This window comes from Eretmochelys imbricata, chromosome 1 (assembly GCF_965152235.1).
Source record: "Eretmochelys imbricata isolate rEreImb1 chromosome 1, rEreImb1.hap1, whole genome shotgun sequence".
Taxonomy (NCBI): domain Eukaryota; kingdom Metazoa; phylum Chordata; order Testudines; family Cheloniidae; genus Eretmochelys; species Eretmochelys imbricata.
This window is the reverse complement of record NC_135572.1, coordinates 61,437,971-61,453,253: the sequence shown is the minus strand read 5'-3', so window position 1 is coordinate 61,453,253 and position 15,283 is coordinate 61,437,971. Positions and strand designations below refer to the sequence as shown.

The 15,283-nt window shown below is 46.5% G+C and overlaps 1 non-coding gene across 1 annotated transcript; it reads right to left on the bottom strand.

The window, feature by feature from the left end:
* Positions 1–8,004: 8,004 nt before the first annotated feature.
* TRNAS-GCU (transfer RNA serine (anticodon GCU)) lies at positions 8,005–8,086 on the bottom strand. The gene has a single exon. It is a non-coding gene; the product is annotated as a tRNA-Ser (tRNA).
* Between the last annotated feature and the right edge of the window lie 7,197 nt (positions 8,087–15,283).

Here is a 15,283-nt window from a genome sequence, read left to right as displayed (position 1 = left end):
CCCACCCGTGCTCCCCGGGACTCCTGCCCCATCCAACCTCCCCGTGTTCCTTGATGTCCCCCCCAGCCCCATCCACCCCCCTCCCCTGTCCCTTGACTGCCCCCAGAACCAGGCAGAAGGGTCTCGTGGACCACCGTAGTGGGTGCTCACCCCATCCCTAGGAGCCAGAGGCACCTGCCGGGGGGCGAGGTGGGGAGTCCCAATGGTGCTTACCTGGGGCAGCTCCCAGGAAGCATCCGGCACATCCCTCTGGCTCCTAGGGGTGGGGGAGAAGGAGGAGCAGCCGCTCCCCCACTGATCACATCAAAAGTGATGCCTTAGGCGCCGACTCCCTGGGTGCTCTGGGGCTGCAGCACCCATGGGGAAAATTTGGTGGGTGCAGAGCACCCACCAGCAGCTCCCCGCCCCATGCCTGGCCCCAGATCACCTCACCTCTGGTCCGCCTCCTCTCCTGAATGTGCCCCCCCGCCCTGCTTCTCCACCCCCCGGCCCCGGCTTCCCGCAAATCAGCTGTTTGGCGGGAAGCTGGGAAGGGCTGAGAAGCAGGCCACGGCTTCCCACTCAGGCCGAGGGTGGCGGAGGTGAGCTGGGGCGGATGGTGGTTCCCCCCCGGGTTACCTGCTGCGGCACGGGCAGCCCTCCTCATGCCCCCCTCCCGCCGCGCCCCAGCTCACCTCTGCCTCCCTGGGCCTGAGCGGGAAGCCGCGGCCTGCTTCTCAGCCTGCCCCAGCTTCCTGCGCGAACAGCTGATAGGGAAGGGAGTTACCTCACAAGTGGAGAACCAGTGTTGACAGGGCCAATTTGATCAGGGTGGATGTAGTCCACTCCCAACAATAGAGGAGGAGGTGTCAATTTCAGGAGAGGCAAAGCTGCTTTTGTAATGAGCCACCCACTCCCAGTGCCTAATCAAGCCCAAATTAATGATGTTAAATTTGCAAATGAATTTTAGTTCTGCTGTTTCTCTTTGAAGTCTGTTTCTGAAGTTTTTTTTATTCAAGTATAGCTACTTTTAAATCTGTTATAGAATGTCCAGGAAGACTGCTTTTACATAGGGACTGTCTGGTTTGGCCAATGTACATGGCAGAGGGGCATTGCTGGCACATGATGGTATGTATAACATTAGTAGACGTGCAGGTGAATGACCCTCTGATGGTGTGGCTGATGTGGTTGGGTCCTCTGGTGGTGTCGCTAGAGTAGATATGGGGACAGAGTAGGCAACGAGGTTTGCTACAGGGATTGGTTCCTGGCTTAGTGTTTCTGTGGTGTGGTGTGTGGTTGCTGGTGAGTGTTTGCTTCAGGTTGGGGGGCTGTCTGTAAGCGAGGACTGGCCTGCCTCCCAAGGTCTGAGAGAGTGAGGGATCGTTTTCCAGGATAGGTTGTAGATCATTGATAATGTGTTGGAGAGGTATTAACTGGGAGCTGTACGTGATGGCCAGTGGTGTTCTGTTATTTTCCTTGTTGGGCCTGTCCTGTAGTAGGTGATTTCTGGGTACTCATCTTGCTCTGTCAATCTGTTTCCTCACTTCCCCAGGTGGGTACTGTAGTTTTAAGAATGCTTGATAAAGATCTTGTATGTGTTTGTCTCTGTCTGAGGGATTGGAGCAAATTCAGTTGTATCTAAAGGCTTGGCTGTAGACAATGGATCATGTGATATGTCCTGGATGGAAGCTGGAGGCATGTAGGTAAGTATAGTAGTCAGTAGGTTTCCGGTATAGGGTGGCGTTTATGTGATCATCACTTATTTGCACTGTAGTGTCCAGGAAGTGGATCTCTTGTGAGGACTGGTCCAGGCTGAGGTTGATGGTGGGGTGGAAATTGTTGAAATCCAGGTGGAATTCTTCAAGGGCCTCCTTCCCGTGGGTCCATATGATGAAGATGTCATCAATGTAGTGCAAGTAGAGGAGAGGCGCTAGGGGATGAGAGCTGAGGAAGCGTTGTTCTAAGTCAGCCATAAAAATGTTGGCATACTGTGGGGCCATGCCATCATGTACAGCCCCCAGTTAAAACCTCTCCAGCACAATGTCATAAATATAAAAGGAAAGGTGACCACTTTTCTTTATATAGTGCTATAAAATCCCTCCTGGCCAGAGGCAAAATCCTTTCACCTGTAAAGGCTTAAGAAGCTAAGGTAACCCCTATGGCACCTGACCCAAAATGGCCAATGAGGGGACAAGATTCTTTCTCCCAACAGCATGGGGATGGGATAATCATCATAGACTGCAAAAGTCCACGTTTCTGACCAGCCCTTGTACTGGACCAGCAACTTGGCTGTAGGCAAGTCAAAAGAGTTTGACTTGAAGGGTTGAATTGTCACTTGGACCTCTGGGTCAATTAAATTGGGGTCCACTTAGGAAGCGTTAGTCTTTATATAGTTAATAGTATATTTAGACAAATATGTGTCTTATTAACTCTGTTTTCTCCTAGAGCGCCAGAAAAAAAATCACAGCCAGTGTTTCACCCTATCTGTGATTTGGGGGGCGTGTCATAAATGTAAAGGGAAGGGTAACCACCTTTCTGTATACAGTGCTAAAAAATCCCTCCTGGCCAGAGGCAAAATCCTTTCACCTGTAAAGGGTTAAGAAACTAAGGTAACCCCGCTGGCACCTGACCCAAAATGGCCAATGAGGGGACAAGATTCTTTCAAATCTGGAGGGGGGGACAAAGAGTTTTGTCTGTCTGTGTGTTACCTTTGCCGGGAACAGATCAAGGATGCAAGCCTTCCAACTCCTGTAAAGTTAGTAAGTAATCTAGCTAGAAAATGTGTTAGATTTTCTTTTGTTTTTTTTTGGCTTGTGAAATTCGCTGTCCTGGAGGGAATGTGTAATCTTGTTTTTGTGTCTTTTTGTAACTTAAGGTTTTGCCTAAAGGGATTCTCTATGTTTTGAATCTGATTACCCTGTAAAGTATTTACCATCCGGATTTTACAGAGGTGATTCTTTTACCTTTTCTTTAAATAAAATTCTTCTTTTAAGAACCTGATTGATTTTTCATTGTTCTTAAGATCCAAGGGTTTGGGTCTGTGTTCACCTGTACCAGTTGGTGAGGATATTATTATCAAGTCTTCCCCAGGAAAGGGAATGTAGGGCTTGGGGGGATATTTTGGAGGAAGTGGTCCAAGTGGTCTCTTTCCCTGTTCTTTGTTTAAATCGCTTGGTGGTGGCAGCGTATCAGGTTTTAAACCTAAGCTGGTTCCCAAGGCAAGAAAGAAATCTGTGTCTTGGGGAAGTTTTAACCTAAGCTGGTAAGAATAAGCTTACAGGGTCTTTCATGCAGGTCCCCACATCTGTACCCTAGAGTTCAGAGTGGAGGAACCTTGACACACATTATCAATGATCTACAACCTATCCTGGAAAACGATCCCTCACTCTCTCAGACCTTGGGAGGCAGGCCAGTCCTCGCTTACAGACCCCCCAACCTGAAGCAAATACTCACCAGCAACTACACACCACACCACAGAAACACAAAGCCAGGAACCAATCCCTGTAGCAAACCTCGTTGCCTACTCTGTTGCCATATCTACTCTAGCGACACCACCAGAGGACCCAACCACATCAGCCACACCATCAGAGGGTCATTCACCTGCACGTCTACTAATGTTATACATACCATCATGTGCCAGCAATGTCCCTCTGCCATGTACATTGGCCAAACTGGACAGTCCCTACATAAAAGAATAAATGGACACAAATCGGACATCAGGAATGGTAACATACAAAAGCCAGTAGGAGAACATGTCAATCTTCCTGGACATTCTATAACAGATTTAAAAGTAGCTGTACTTGAATAAAAAACCTTCACAAACAGATTTCAAAGAGAAACAGCAGAACTAAAATTCATTTGCAAATTTAACACCATTAATTTGGGCTTGAATAGGGACTGGGTGGCTCATTACAAAAGCAGGTTTGCCTCTCCTGAAATTGACACCTCCTCCTCTATTATTGGGAGTGGACTACATCCACCCTGTTTGAATTGGCCCTGTCAACACTGGTTCTCCACTTGTGAGGTAACTCCCTTCCCTTCATGTGTCATTATATAATGCCTGCATCTGTAATTTTCACTCCATGCATCTGAAGAAGTGGTGTTTTACCCACGAAAGCTTATGCCCGAATAACTGTTAGTCTTTAAGGTGTCACCAGACTCCTTGTTGTTTTTGTGAACACAGTATATTTTACACCTGAGAGGATAAACAAAAGTAGCATGTAGCACTTATCTATCATGGTGATTTTCATTTTCAAAGCACTTTACAAATGTGAACTAAATAATCTTCACAACGCTTCTGATGAGTATTATTATACCCATTGCATACGTGAGGAAACAGGCACAGAAGTATGCTACCAAAGGTCACAAGGGTCAAAGGTGAGGTTAAAACTATGAAGTTCTCATTGCAGCACTCAGTTCACTCCATGGCACTTGCTTTCACTCGCATGAGAACGAAAGGTCAATATTTTGCATGATGTAACAAATGTGGGATGTAAAGGGAACATCATCAACATCACTATGGTATGCCACTGGAAGGAGAATTTGTCTGACTAGACTGTGGCATGGATGGCTCCCTCAAACATTTGATGAGTCTGGAATACATTGTTTTGAAGGTTTGTATTATTGATTTATAGTAGGGCTGTCAAGTGATTCAAAAAATTAATCGTGATTAATCTCAGTTTTAATTGCACCGTTAAACAATAATAGAAAACCTTTTATTTAAGTATTTTGGATGTTTTCTACATTTTCAAATATATTGATTTCAATTACAACACAGAATACAAAGTGTACAGTGCTCACTTTATATTATTTTTTATTACAAATATTTGCACTGTAAGAAAGATAAACAAAAGAAAGTATTTCAATTCACCTCATACAAATAACGTAGTGCAATCTCTTTACAGTGAAAGTGCAATTTACAAATGTAGATTTTTTTTTTACATAACTGTACTCCAAAACAAAACAATATGAAATTTTACAGCAGTGTTTCTCAAACTTTGTGTACTGGTGACCCCAACTGGACTTAAAAAAAAGCCATCAGGGAGAGAGAGGTGCAATTTAAGTTAAGGGCCAGTGGTAGTACAATAACAAATGCATATAAACTGTCCATTAACAAGATTAGGCTTGAAGACAGATGAAGGTTTCTAGCCATCGGAGAAGTGAAGTTCTGGAACAACCTTCCAAAGGGAGTAGCAGGGGCAAAAATACTAACTTGTTTCAAGACTGAATTCGATAAGCAGAGCTGTGAAGCAATTAAAAAAATTAGTCGTGATTAATCACAGTGGAAAAAAGACAGTTATACGTAGTGTGACAGACCCAGACCAGTTGGGTGCAGGAATCTGGTAGAAGGAAAACACACTGGACACTGGATGAATAGTTTTCTGTTTCCTGAGTGACCAGGGCAGGGGCTACCCTAGAGCAGTCAGGAAGGTGCTAGAAGCAATTAAGTCAGGGACACTCCATAAGACACCTGGAACCAATTCAGAACTGATAAGAAGCAATCATAGAAACAGGCTAATCGGATCACCTGAAGCCCATTTAGAACTATCTGGGACTAGTTTAAAAGGAAGCCCCTTCAGAGACGCCAGCTGGTAGGAGCTGGGAGAAAGAAGGTGTACAGTAAAAGACCTGGGAGAACAAGTGTGGTCAGGTACCAAGGAGGGTGCTAGGAAGGGCCATTTGGGGAAGTAGCCCAAGGAAGGGCTATAGCTCTGGCAGTATAGGAAAATTAAATTTCTGCTGCCAAGTAGGGTCCCTGGGCTGGAACCCGGAGAACAGGGCAGGCCCAGGTTCCCCCCAGTTTTCCCCATAACTCTACACAAACGCTCCCTGAGTAGGAAGACAGGGACTAAAGAGGGCTCTTACACCAAACCGATTGACTGGTTGATGATGAAGGTGACTCAGTACGCTGTAACCCTGGGCTCTAGGAGGGGAGAGGGGCTACATGGAGGGTCACAGCAAATCTCTGAGGCAAACCCTAACCGCCTAGAAGTGCAGGACAACCCGAGGCAAAGCCGGTGCTCTGCCAGAGTAGCCATTGCAAGGCTAAGTTTCAATACCATCAAAGTACTTCAAGTCTGCAGTACCACTTACATGCCAAACATGCTTTCTCCTCCAGTTCTTGCGCTATGAATCCCACGAGCAAATAAATCCCAACAAGCAAATGAATCCTGCCAGCCGTGACAGGGTACACTTAGAGTTTCAGATTGGCTATAAGCCATTGGATCAAACAAAGGACAACATCTTAACCAATCCTATTTCAAAGTGGATAACTATGGACTGCAGACCGCTCAACATTGTAAATGACTCAGGGCAAAGATATGTTATTCAAATTGCATTTTCCAATCAGTTATACACCTTGCCCTTGGGAACCATTGAATCAGGAATACATGACCTATATCACAATGCGAAGAGTACAAAGTTGGAGCTTCTGAAAAATGCACTAGCTGTTGCTTTGACTGGTGATTACTGGACAGCCTTGAGCAATTACAGCTCTTTCAGAGTCATGACACACCTGACTGAGGTTGCATGGACATTGCAGTAGTTTGCTTTAACAGTAAAGAATACTAAAGGGAGACATTATGCTAACACATGTGTAGAGAATTTCTTCAATGTGGTGAAAGAATACAATATTCCAGAAAAAGTGACAACAATTAGTACTAACAGTGATATCAAAATTGTGATTAATCATGATTAATTTTTTATTTGCAATTAATTTGTTTTGAGATAATCACAGATTTAACTGAGATTAATTGACAACCTTAGTTTACTTCTCTTGTTCACTGCAGGAGTTGTTTGGGAAGACTTGTTAGAGTTGATGTCACCTCTTGCCCAGGACCTTGCACAGAAGTAAAAGGAGCTGCCTTTCCCTTCTCCTCCCAGGCGAAAGAGGTCTGCCTTAACAGGCTTCTCACCTGGATTCACTTCCCAGAGACTTCAAGCCTTCCTTGCTTGAAGGGCACAGCTTGCAAGTGCTCTGGAGCCTTGTGTCTGTCTAGTGATGGATGCCAACGATGGCTTCTCTCCTCCAAAGTTCCAGGACCTTCTTTCAAGAGGCAGGATGACCTTCTGCTCTTCTTCCCTTCCTCTGCGCTTCCCAAGCCCCTGCTGATTTCTATGGAAATGAGGCTTCCCTTGTTTTTGCTCCCCCTTTACTCCATTTCTTTGGAGAAAGGGAGCTAGATGCCTTCCCTCCTGTTTGAAGGGAAAGCCTGCTTGTCCCTTGCTTTGCTCCCAGACTGTAAAGCAGAAGATCAGGGAGTCTTCCTAATTCCTCAGCTTGTGTGAAGACCTCCATTTCACCAGGATCTTCATCACCAGTGTGTGAGAGGCTTCCAGAAAAGGTCTTGCTCAATACCCTTTCAGAGCCCAGTACTATTTGATACAATCAGTTGATTCAACTCTTTATGACTTGAAGTTCAGCCCCTTGTCTTTCTAGACCAGCCAGCCTTGGCAATGTAAAGTAAAACCCAGACCAAGCTTCTCTCTCCTGCTGGGTGGAGACGCCATGCTCTCTTCTCCTCTTCTGCTTGTTAGCTTGAGAGCTTTCTCTACCTCCTACCTCAATGACCCTTGATTCTCTCGGCCTGACGAGCGGGCTGCTCAGAGAAGCAAACCGTTTCCTTCGCCTAGGGCAGACTCCCCATGACACTCCTGGCTTCAAGACATTGCAGTCATCATTCCAACCTCTAGCCAGAACTCTTCATACCCACCAGGGGCGTACAGCAGCGAGCAAGAATAGTAGGGATCGGGAAGTTCTCAGTTTTTCCACGAGACATTCCAGGACACCGTTAAGATCCAGATTGAAAGTGTAGTGCGTCGGGCTATGCTTAATTGGTGTGGAACTCATTTCCTCAGCCCAGTGAGCCCCTTCTCTTCCAACACTGAGACACACTTAGGGTCACAAGGATCCACTTTCCTGGCAGGTTGGCTTTCTCTTGTTCATCGGCAGAGTCGCTTGAGCAGCAACAGGCAGAAGAGGCCTGGAGGAAGGACCCCGTAGCCAAAACAGGAAGGGAAGGGCAGCGATGAAGGTGGGATTCGAACCCACGTGTGCAGAACACAACGTATTAGCAGTCCATTGCCTTAACCTCTCGGCCACCTCGTCAGTTGAAAGGGCCCCCCTGGACACCAGCTCTCCTTTGATTGGCTGATGCTGGCTGCCTGAAGCAGGATGAGACTCCTTAGGAAGCGCAGCCTGCCACCGTGCCAGTGGTGTAGAGGCATCATGCAGGATTCCCATTCCTGCAAGCCGGGTTTGAGTCCTGGCTGGTGCAAACCTGCTGGGTTCCCGGCTGTGTAAGGTCCTTCTCTTGTGTTGGTGCCTGGAAGCATTCTTGGGAGAGGGAGAAAAGGCCCAGAGCAGTAACTCAGTAATCTGCTGCCCCCGCAATAAAGAAAAAGGGAAGGCTCCAGACCAAGGTTCCCTTCTAAGCAGCCTGTAGGATGAGCGGTCCTACGGCTTTACCATTCAGCTAAGCAGGACCTTGAGGTACCTGCCATCCTTCAGCAGCCAAAGACAGGTACCCAAGCCAGCTGGAGAAGAAGTGTCAGTCAAAGCCTGCAAGCTTGCCAGTAGCGCTGAGGCCTGGTGTGAGATTCCTCTTCCTTCGAGCCTGAGGGGAGACCCGGCTGGCACGAGAGGCACCGTGGCATTGTCCCGCTCGGGAGTGCTGTGAGAGCTGGTGTCACCTCTTGCCCAACACCTTCCACAGAAGTAAAAGGAGCTGGCTTTCCCTTCTCCTCCCAGGTGAAAGAGCTTTGCCTTAACAGGCTTCTCACCTAGCTTCACTTCCGAGAGACTTCAAGCCTTCCTCGCTTGAAGGGCTCAGCTTGCAAGTGTTCTGGAGCCTTGTGTCTGTCTAGTGATGGATGCCAAAGATGGCTTCTCTCCTCCAAAGTTCCAGGACCTTCTTTCAAGAGGCAGGATGACCTTTTGCTCTTCTTCCCTTCCTCTGCGCTTCCCAAGCCCCTGCTGATTTCTATGGAAATGAGGATTCCCTTGCTTTTGCTTCCCCTTTACTCCATTTCTTTGGACACTGGGAGCTAGCTGCCTTCCCTCCTGTTTGAGGGGAAAGCCTGCTTCTCCCTTGTTTTGCTCCTGGACTGTAAAGCAGAAGATCAGGGAGTCTTCCTAATTCCTCAGCTTGTGTGAAGACCTCCATTTCACCAGGATCTTCATCACCAGTGTGTGAGAGGCTTCCAGAAAAGGCCTTGCTCAATACCCTTTCAGAGCCCAGTACTATTTGATACAATCAGCTAATTCAATTCTTTATGACTTGAAGTTCAGCCCCTCGTCTTTCTAGACCAGTCAGCCTTGGCAAAACCCAGACCAAGCTTCTCTCTCCTGCTGGGTGGAGATGCCATGTTCTCTTTTCCTCTTCTGCTTGTTAGCTTGAGAGCTTTCTCTACCTCCTACATCAATGACCCTTTATTCTCTCAGCCTGACGAGCATTCTGCTCAGAGAAGGAAATGGTTTCCTTTGCCTAGGGCAGACTCCCTATTACACACCTGGCTTCAAGAGATGGAGAAAAGTCCCAGAGCAATAACTCAGTAGCCCCAGGTGCAAAAAACAGAAGACTCAAAACCAGATTTCCATTCCAAGCTGCTCTTTACTTACAGGGAGGTTTTTTTTCCATTTCTGTACTTAAATAGAAAACCTACAGAGCTCTGTGGTTGGGTTTCCAGTTTTTCCATCACCTACAGAGCTTTTGGTTTTGGGGCTCCAGGCCCCCACTGTTTTGGAGTGGGATTAGTTCATGAAAAAATTAACACATTAATTGTGCTGTGAATTAATCCTTAATTGACAGCCGTAGTGCAAAGTGAAAGGTCATGGGGACTTCTCAGTCGGAAGTGACAGAGATGGAGTGAGACCTGGGTGTATTGGTCTGCCAATGTGATACAGCTGTGAAAAAGGCTAATTGACTCCTAGGATATTTCAGCCATTGTACTTTCAGTAGAGATGGGGAAGTGTTATTACCAGACCTCATCTGGAACATTGGGTGCAATTCTGATCTCTCATGTTTAACAAAGATTATTTCAAATTGGAACAGGTTAGAGAAGGGCTGCAAGGATGATCAGAGGAATGGAGAAACTGTCTTACAAGAGGAGACGTAAGGATCTTGGCTTGTGTAGCCTAACAAAACAAAGGCTGGGGGGAGAGTATGATTGCTCTCTATAAATACTTCAGAGGGATAAACATCAGGGAGAGAGAGGTGCTCCTGAACAGGAGAGGCTAACAGGGGAGTTTTGAAAGGGAGTTCTTCAGGTGAAGGAGAAGCAATTACGTGACCCTTGAAGTACATTTGTTGTCAGTAGTGTGTGTGTTTGTGGTATGTTTTGCTGCTTGACTGAAATATACCATGTGGTCTGTTTGTTTGGGGGACCGTGTGCTGAGCCTAGTGGCCTGCTAGGCATGGCTGAGAACTTCTTTAGGAGGCTCTGATCCCTAAGTCCTTTAGCACCCATCAACCCTAAACCAGGGGGCAGGGCTTTAAAAAAGGCCACACCTAAGCGACCAGAGGAGCTAGCGACCAGGGTTGACTAACAGGGGAGTTTTGCGAGGGAGTTCATAGAGGGAGCGTTTGAGGGGGGAGCTAGATACACTTAACAGTCTTTGAACTGAAAAGTCAGAAACACCCCCTGATAAAAACAAAACATCAACAAAGGAACGCACTGCAGGAGTTAAAAGAGAATGCAGGCAGAAGTCCAGCAACAGAGTGGGGGCTACCCAGTTTATTGGACCCAATGTAACATATATGATTATCTGCCCTATGGGCAGGTGGGGTATGAGTGCATTCGGTGCAAGGAGCTCTTGGCCCTCAGAGACCGTGTACAGGCTTTGGAGACCAGAGTCGCTGAACTGGAGGAGCTGAGAGAGACAGATAAGTACATAGATGAGACTTTCCGGGACATTCGCAGTTTGACAGCCTCTGTGCTGTTGAGGAGGATGAAAGTCTCAGGGAAGGAGAACATCCACCGGGAGCAGAGGGAAACGATCCCATAGTTGGGACCCTCCTTTCAGATGATGTTGTGGTATCCTCTCGCACTGAGGATACCTTTCCGGGGAGGGCACTCCAGTTATTAGGAAGAGACAGGTAATAGTTGTGAGGGATTCAATCATTAGAAATATAGATGGGTTTGCGATGACCAGGAGAACTGTGTGGTAACTTGCCTGCCTGGTGTGAAGGTTATGGATCTCTCGAGACATCTACATAGACATATGTATAGTGCTGGGGAGGAGCTGGTGGTCATGGTACATGTAGGTACTGTGATGGGTTGGATCACAGAAACCCCCTGGGGGCTGCCAACTGATGTGCCAAGACTACTCCTGCCCCTGCCCTCCCTGTCAGCTTGGGACTCCAGAACCCTGCCTGGTTGTGCCAGACACGCTTGCCAGCTACAAACACAGACCCAGGTCTGAACCACGTCCCACAAACTGCAGGCTTAACTGAAAGCAGCGTAAGAAGTGTTCCTAACACTCATATGCCCAACTCCCAGTGGGGTCCAAACCCCAAATAAATCCATTTTACCCTGTATAAAGTTTATACAGGGAAAACTCATAAATTGTTCGCCCTCTACAACACTGACAGAGAGATACGCACAGCTGTTTGCCCCCCCTCCAGGTATTAATACATACTCTGGATTAATTAATAAGTGATTATTAAATACAAAAAGTAGAATTTAAGTGGTTCCCAGTGATAACAGACAGAACAAAGTGAATTACCAAGCAAAATAAAATAAACCATGCAAGCCTATGCCAAATACAGTAAGAAGCTGAATACAGATAAAATCTTACCCTCAGAGATGTTCCAATAAGCCTCTTTTACAGACAAGCCTCCTTCTAGTCTGGATCCAGCAAACACTCACACCCCCTGTAGTTACTGTCCTTTGTATCAGTTTCTTTCAGGTATCCTTTGGGGGTGGAGAGGCTCTCTCTTGAGCCAGCTGAAGACAAAATGGAGGGGTCTCCCAGGGGTTTAAATAGACTTTCTCTTGTGAGTGGACACCCCTCCCTCCCCCTGTGTAGAATCCAGTCACATGGAGTTTTGGAGTCACATGGGCAAGTCAAATGTCCATGCATGACTGAGTTCCTTACCAGCCAAGCCACATTCCTGCGAAAGCTCAGATGTGGATTGGCATCTCCAAGTTCATTGTTGTCTTAAGTGTTTCTTGATTGGGCACTTACTGAGAATAGTCTTTTCTCAGGAAGCTGATCAACTGCTTCACTGAGGCTATTTAAAATTAAACAAGTATACAGCCAATATTCATAACTTCGAGTACAAAAATGACACATGCATACAAATAGGATGAATAGATTCAGCAGATCATAACCTTTACAGAGATATGTTACATGGCATATGTAGCATAAAGCATATTCCAGTTATGTCATATATACATTTGTTGGATCATATTAAAGAAGCTTTGTATTAAAATCACAAATAAGTTTGATTCCCCATAGTTTAAATTCCAGGGTATTACTAATTAAGAGGTCTCTTGGTTTTTGGTACTGTTTCTCTCCCTCTATGTGTGAAACTTGCAAGCTGCTAATTGCGTTAGTACATTCTAAGACAGAGTCTGTTCTCAAAGCAATTTGCACAGAGAGAGACTCAAAGCAATACTCTGTAACAACAGAAACAGCACCCAGAGACTCCCCGCCCTTTTGTGGTATTAACAATTGTGACTAAAATAGAGATAGAGGATGTTTGTGGATGGATGCTTGGTGTGGATAATGACTGAATGATCAGGGAGGTGCCTAAGAATCCAGTGTCCATCGGCTGAAGAAGGCGTCAAGTGGAAATAACCAGAGGACCCCTGGAGGGCAGACTGGAATCCACCCAACAGCCTCAAGAATGGGAGAACCAAAGAACAAGATAACATCTAGCAGCACGGAGCCGTCAGGAATGTGCTATGTGCTGATTGATTCAGCAACAGCATGATGAAGCAATTCCCATAGACTGGCATAGGAAGAAATTCCTATAAAAATGGACTCTAGAAAGTGAGAACTTTGGGGGTCTGATTCTGCAAACCAACTTCCAGGAGCATCAGATGAGCATCTGACAAGGCCCTGCTCCCTCCTCATGTCCAGGCCACCTGGCCAGTGGCTTGGCATGAGCAACTCTAAGGCTGGTAACTATGATAACAACCTTGCAGAACCTGTGTGTGTGTTTGTAGGAATGAATGTGTGAATAAATATGAGATTGAATGGAATGTTATAGCTATAACTAACTGCTTACTATGATTCTTTCTGTATTCACAATAAATGTGGTATTTTGCTTTTTCCCCTATAATAAGATCCTGCTGGTTTTTATTTTATTGGTATAACACATTCAAAAGTATATTCCCATAAAGCATTATGGGGTGCAACGTCACAGGTACCAGTGACATAGGGAAGGATGGGAGAGAGGTCCTGGAGGCCAAATGAGGCTGCTAGGTAAGAGATTGAAGTCCAGCACCTCCATGGTAGCATTCTCTGAAATGCTTCCAGCTCCACGTGCAGGGCCAGTTAGACAAGCAGAACTGCAGGGTCTCAATGTATGGATGAGACGATGGTGTAGGGAGGAGGGGTTTAGTTTTATTAGGAACTGGGGAAACTTTTGGGAAAGGGGGAGCCGATTAAGGAAGGACTGACTTCAGTTAAACCATTACAACCATAGGTGCCGACTCCATGGGTGCTTCGGGACAGGAGCACCCCCGGGGGAAAAAGAATGGGTGCTGATCTACCAACCAGCTATATTGCTTGCACAGCCCCTATCAGCTGTTTGCTGCGCTGAAGCCAATCAGCTGTTCCCCATCCGGCCAATCAGCTCTTCGGAGCAAAGCCACCTATCAGCTGTTTGCATGCAGCTAGCATCTGTTTCCCAGCACGTGTGGCTGCTGCATCTCCCAACCTGGCTCTCACTGCAGGCAGGTGAGTTCTTTTCCAGGGCAGAGGGAGCCCGGCTGGTTGAGGGGCTAGCAGGGGCACAGGCAGCTTCTCAGCTGGTCACAGGGGGCTGGAGCTTGGGGGAAACAAGGTGGGCAGCTTCTGGACTGACTGCAGGGGACTGGAGGGAGACAGGGCAGGTTGATAGCTTTGGGCTGGTTGCAGGGGGCTGGGCCTGCGGGGGAGACAGCCTGGGTAGGTAGCTTCTGGGCTGGCTGCAGGGGGCTGGGACTGGGGGAGAGGATGGGCGGACAGCCCCCCAAACCTGGCAGAGCCCCCCCAAACACACACATCTCGCCCTTAAGGCAGGAAGGGGCAGAAAGGAGCAAGTGGTGAGTGGGAGGTGCTCAGGGGACAGGGCCTAGGGGGAGGCAGCAGAATGGGGCAGGGCCTCAGGGGAGTGGGTGGAGCTGGGATGGGGCACCTATCGGCAAAATCAAAAGTCAGCACCTATGATCACAGTGAGAAGAGTACAAAGTTGGAGCTTCTGAAAAATGCACTAGCTGTTGCTTTGACTGGTGATCACTGGACATCCTTGAACAATCACAGCTATCTTGGAGCCACGGCACACCTGACTGCTTTAACAGTAATGCATTCTGAAGAGAGACATTATGCTGAAACATGTGTAGAGCATTTCTTTGATGTTGCGAAAGAATGGAATATTCAAGAAAAGGTACATTTATGTTTAGTACTAACCGTGCAATCAAAACTGCGATTAATCTTGATTAATTTTTTTAATCATGATTAATTTGTTTTGAGATAATTGCTGAGTTAACTGCAATTAATTTACAGCCCTAATTTATACACTGCCATCCCAATTCCCTTGTGTCCTTTTCAGAGCAGAAGGAATGCCTTGATATCCCTGGTAACTCTTTCTGATCAATTACTATGCTATGAACACAGACAAAATAGGCTACAAATACCTTGTTGTACCTCCCCAATTAACCAGTTTTGGAGCTGATGCAAAGCCCATTGAAGTATGTATCAGTCTTTCCACTGACTTCGGTCTGGTGTGGATCAAGCCTTAAATCCTGGGGTAGCATAAAGAATGATGATTCATTCACATCAGTTTGTACAGTTATGAGAAAAGGCAGGAAAACATAAAACACAAACATGAAACACAAGCTTTACTCCTAGCAGTATTTACTAATTCAGAAGAATTGGATTTTTCTCTTTTGATCAGTACTTATTACTGGATTGTTCTTATCTTCGCTAACTTTGGCTCCAGTAAATTACTGAGCCCTTAAGCTTTTCTGCCAAGGTCTGCTTTAGTATATTGTGCACCCTTGGTTCTCCAGGAGTTGAGGAGGATCACCAGTTCAACAATCACCTTTCTTAAAGCTTCCTACAACCACCCAGCAAACTTCAATCTCCTTCTAT